This window comes from Alexandromys fortis, unplaced genomic scaffold, assembly GCF_014885135.2.
Source record: "Alexandromys fortis isolate MF-2015 unplaced genomic scaffold, M_Fortis_MF-2015_v1.1 scaffold_79, whole genome shotgun sequence".
Lineage (NCBI taxonomy): Eukaryota > Metazoa > Chordata > Mammalia > Rodentia > Cricetidae > Alexandromys > Alexandromys fortis.
The window spans coordinates 5,542,553-5,548,382 of record NW_026067964.1 but is presented as its reverse complement, the minus strand read 5'-3'; positions in this window follow the sequence as shown (position 1 = coordinate 5,548,382).

Genomic DNA, 5,830 nt, shown 5'->3' with positions numbered 1-5,830 from the left:
ATATTTAAAAAAAACACCTAAAGATGTGAAATGCACAGGGTGTCTGGATCCTATATGGTGCTTCATTGACTTTGAATTTTTAAATGCTAATATACAAAAAAAAAACTGCTGAGAGACATTGGGTTATGGAAACTACTAAATTAAACCAACCTATATATTTTAAGAATGTCTTAACTTCAAAATGGATGTCAGAAATTTTGTTGCATGGGGGAGAGGTTGTGCCTTTGTTTCCAAAGGAAACAAAAAGTTATGGTTCTCTTCAAAATTAATGATCAGATTTGATTGGGGAGACTTCTGAAAAATCTTGGCTACAGACATGAAAAAAGAAACCAAGGAGGACTACGGAACAGGTGACATATCTTCTGATCCCTCTACATGGGAGCAGCTCTGAGACTGGATGAGCCATGATAAATCTTGCTGGTTACAGAGTCTTCATGCTCTCAAATGGTATGGATAGAAGTTTAGTTATATAGTCCAAACAAGCACAAAGTTTTACCTACTCAAACATAGAACAAAAGAATAATTTTTAATCTACTTGTGTACACTGTACATTCTATACTTGTGTTAATGCATTAATATATGTCACCTTTAAAATTTTATGTGCTTTCAGAAAAAAGGACCAGACACCAATGAATATAAGTGTCTCAGCTGATCCAGCCTCTCAGAATACCTCTGTTGCAGTTTCCACAAAATTCTACATCCAAAACAGCTTCAGAACTGTTAACTGAGATGGTCCTGTGTAGGCAGTTTTTCGTTGGGACTGCTGTCTTCCAAATAACCATATAGAGATGTATTTTCAGTTATAAATGCTCAGCCAATAGCTTAGGCTTGTTATTAACTAGCTCTTACAACTTAAATTAACTCATATTTCTTATCTATGCTCTACCACATGGTGGTACCTTCTTTCAGCATGGCACGTTCATCTTGTTTCCTTCCACATCTCTGGTAAATATGTCCTCTTCTCCTCACAATCCTTTTGTCCATAAGTCCCCCCTAACTGTTCCTGCCTAGCTATTGGCCAGTCAACTTTTATTAACCAATGAGAGTGATACATATTTACAGTAAACAAAAAGATTATTCCACAGCATTCCCCCTTTTTGTCTAATTCAAAAGGAAGGCTTTAATTTGAACATAGCAAAACTATATATAACAAGAGCAGTTATCAAAGATTACAGTTATAATATCCAATTTATTTATATTTGGCAAATTTAGAGAAAATACTCTATTATTTATCTTATCTTTGTGAGTCTAAAGTTTTATACCTAACTTACCTCTTATCATAACTAAGGAAAAATTTAGGTCTAAATATTTAGTCTTTACCTCCATCAAAGACCCTAGAAGGGTATAATACTACCTAGCAACAGAGACATTTGGATGCCTGGATAGTCACCCAAAGTTCTTCTGTAACATTGGGGCATCTATCTTTGGCCTATAGGCCTAGCATATCTGACAGACATTTTTTTCTGAAACAGGAATTTTGAAGGACTGTTCTACCTTGTCTTGGAAAAGTTCGGCAGTCACTTTTTTGCATACTGCTGGTCCAGTTTGGACAGTAACTGTCAGCAATTGAGGCAAGGGCAGTTTCTTTGCCCAAATGACTAGCTTTGGCCATAAAGAAAGCAAACTCCATATGGAGTTTCTTTGATGCCCATCATCTTTTCTGAGTAAATTGGTTCTACCATAGGTAGATTTGTCTCACTGTCAAGAAAAGCCTTATATTATTAGAAACATTTAAAATACCATATTCTGTAGGTTATAAAGTGTTTTAATACCATCCATCTATCTATATAGATCTGTTTAACCTTCAAAACATACCAAGTATGACTAGAAGTTTGATTATTATATATGACTACTAACTTGTATTTTTAATTATACATTACATTTTAAATGAGTTTAAAAAGAATAACACCTCAAACAAGAGTAGAAGCATACCTACAGTATAACAAAATTAACTAAATTTGTATCAATAAACCAAAATCCATACCACTGTAAAATATTTGGAGATTAATGGTTGCTTTTGGGAGTAAAGAAGATTCAGTAATCACCTTTTTTTTTTTTTTTGAGCACTTCTACACCCACCTTTCTCTTTTCAGAAAGAGATTTCTGAATCTAAACTCTTTTGAATAGTGTTTTCTTGACCATGACAAGTAACAATATGCAACCACCCCTTCCCCCAAACAAAGAGAAACATCCTTAACCCATCTTTTGGAAATGTGAATGCTGTTTTCTCTAGATTTCTCCTCATTGTCTGGGGGTATCAGCATTTTGGGGAGAAATAAGAAAAATCAGAATAATGGTTAAGTCTTGGCTGGAATAGTTGATGTTGGACCATCTCATCTGGCAGCGCTGAAGTTGTTCTGGGTACAGAACTTTGAGGAACTTGCAAGAGAAACATTCTAAGATTTTCAGCCTGTCTTTGCCAATCAAACCTGATCCATATCACCCTGGAATGAATCCATAGCCTCTCATTTCCTGTGGAAACAAAAGTATAACCTCTCCACCAATATAGTACATTTTTTTGAGTTACGTTTTTAAGTTAAGACATTTTTAAAATAGGTCAGTTGGTTTAATTTAGCAGTTTTTATAATACAGTATCTCTCAGCAGCTGTTGTTTGTTCATCAGAAATCAAAAATTTAAAGACAACACAGTAACAATCAGAATCTAGACTCCCTGTGTATTTTCCATCTTTATATGGATTTTTTATATTACTTTACTTTTTTTTCAGAGAACTTTATTATTTTTAAACTATTATTTCTATAACTGTCTATACTCTTCCTTCTTTCTCTCCCAAGCCTTTGTACATTTTAAACATACTGTAGCCCATTTAGTGGTTTTTTTGGGGGTCTGGATCTGTCTTTGTTGCATATCTGTAATCTTTTCTGTCTGCATGAGCAAAACTTAACCCCCCCCCCCACTGCCATGTGGCTTAGCTCATAGAGTATTGGCAGGGCTCATGCTGGTGATTTAAGTTGGTAGGCAGTGGCTGGGAGGTGTGTGTCTGTACCATGGCCGTCATGAGACTGTGAGTCTTTTTTGTTTGGTTGGTTTGGGTTTTTTGAGACAGGGTTTCTCTGTCTAACTTTGGAGCCTGTCCTGGCACTTGCTCTGTAGACCAGATTGGCCTCAAACTCACAGAAATCTGTCTGCCTCTGCCTCCCAAGTGCTGGGATTAAAGACATGTGCCACCACTGCCCAGCTGTGCCACCGCCACCCAGCTCATGTTTCTTATCTATGCTCTACCATGTGACAGTAACTTTTTTCAGCATGGCATGTTCATCTTGTTTCTCTCTGCGTCTCTGGTGACTATGCCCTCTTCTCCCAGTACTCTTTTTGTCCACAATCCCACCTAACCTCTTCCTGCCTAGCTGTTGGCCAATCAGCTCTTTATTAACCAATGAGAGTAATACATTCACACTGTATAAATAAAAGATTGTTACACAGTAGTCCAGTCTCACAGATTACTTCAACCAGGAATTCAAATAAGCATGACATTTTCCTATCATACAAAGACTAAACAAAAAAAAAAAAAACCAATACAGCTAGTTCTCCCAGGACTTGACCATTTTTCCTATTTTCTCAGGGTCTGCTAAAGAAACTATCATCCCCAGACAACAGGAAGCAGTCTAGAGAACATGATGTCCACATTTCCAAGAGGCAGGATGGATGTTTTTTGGTTATTTGGTGGATTATGGATATTTGTCATCATTTAGGAAAGTTGGTTGCATGTTGTAATTGGTCATGGTCAGGAACAAACAGCTGAACAAAGGAAATTATACTCAAGGATCTCTTTCTGAAGGGAAAAAAGGGGGATATAGTATAGAAATGATGGAATAAAAGGATGACTTGCTAAGTCTACTTTTGTACTAAAAAACTACTAGTCTCAAATATTTTACATTGGTATGGATTTTTGTATATTGATACAAATTTAAGGTTATTTTCATTATATTGTACATATGTTTCCACTCTTGTTTAAGGTATTTTGTATATTGATACAATTTAAGGTTATTTTTGTTTTAACATACTGTATATATGTTTCTATTCTTGTTTAAGGTATTGTGCCTATGCAACTCTTTTTAAAAATATAATGTAAAGATCGAGTCCTTAAAGGCTATTATTAGAAACTGTTTAAGATAATTAAGAAATGTAGGTTAGTAATTATCTATAACATTCAAATTTGTAACCATGTTAGGTATGTTTTCAAGATCCAACAGAGAGATATTTTAGATATATAGATGGTCTTTAAACACTTCAGAGACCTACAGAATATAGCATTTGTGTTACAGGGAAATTTGGGTGACTATCCAGGCAGCCAGGTTGTCTCTGTTGTTTCAATAGTTTTGGAAGTTACTAGCTCTACATCTTCTGTTTACTCGGGTAGTATTATATCTTCTTGGGTCTTTGATGGTGTTGAAGACTAGATAATTATAGTTACCATTTTTCTTGTTACCAAATTCAGAAAAGAAACTCATAAAAGAGGTCTAATGTGTATAAAGTTGAGAGACATAAAAACTTACGTTGTTTATCTAAGGAAATGTTTTGAGATCTAAAAAGATAGATTTTAGTTGGTAATACAAGTTAGAATAGGATGCAAATTAGGTACAAAACTTTTGAATCACCAAGATAAGAAAGATATGGAATATTTTCTCTGAATTTGCCAAATATAGACTGAACATTATAAATGCAATTCTTACCTGGTAATTGTTCTTATTGTATATAGTTTTACTATGTTAGAGTTAAAATCTTTTCTTTTTATTTATATAAAAGGGGAAATATTGTAGGATATTTGTGCACTGTTTGAAGAAATATTGCTATGACTGATTTAATAAAGAACTGAATAACCACTAGCTAGGCACGAAGAGGTTAGGTGGGATTTCCAGGGACAGAGAGGATTCTGGGAAGAAGAGACACTGAGAGATGCCAGTAAGACTCTAAAGAAGATGGGCATATAGTACAGATTAGAGGTAACCAAACCTCAAAGCAGAACACAGATTTAAAAGTATGAGTTAATTGAATTGTAAGAACTAGTTGGGGAAAAGCCTAAACTAAGGCCAAGCTTTCATAATTAATAAGAAGACTCCATGTCATTATTGTTAGCTGGCAGCCCAAAGAAAACTACGTCTCCAGTACAGCATGGAAATACACTGCAAGGCTGGAATGAGGCGGGAGGGGACAACCTGCTCTTTGGGCAGTTACCAGTCTTCACCCAGGCCATATGCAGGCAGGAGCTCAGCGGAAGGCCACATGGCCCAGACTCCACTGCAGTTCCTTCTGGCCTTGTAGCAATCACCTCTGGACCAAATCACGGACATGTCTTTCTTCCCTCTGAAGCCCCAGAAATTGGGAAGATTTCTAAGAAAATCCATATGTAAACAGGAAGAAAATAATGAAACCTATAGTCATTTTATTTTTTATCTTAAGCTTCTCAGTTACGCACCTAAGATATTGGTGCAGAACAGCCATAAATATTCAAGTGTAACTAGTGAGCCATGTATGTAATTAGTAATCCCCTATAAGTCATAATTCAGATTAAAATAGACAGTCAGTGTTATGCATCACAATTCACAAGCAGCTATGCAGATGACTCCTCTCTCAGAACCTCCCTGGAGACCACAGCCTCACAGCATGGCTCCCATAGGAGTCAGAGAACCTGCTTATTTTTCCCATAACTGAGAGACCACTCTGTCTAAATGCCAGGAACTATGTTCTTCCCAGACCATAGTGAGGCGTCTGTTAGCATCTTCCGCATGCAATTCTGTCTTCCTCAGAGAAGAGCAGAGCTCAGGGAAAGGGAACAGATGCCCGCCTAGGCAGGTTTACCATGGGGAGCTA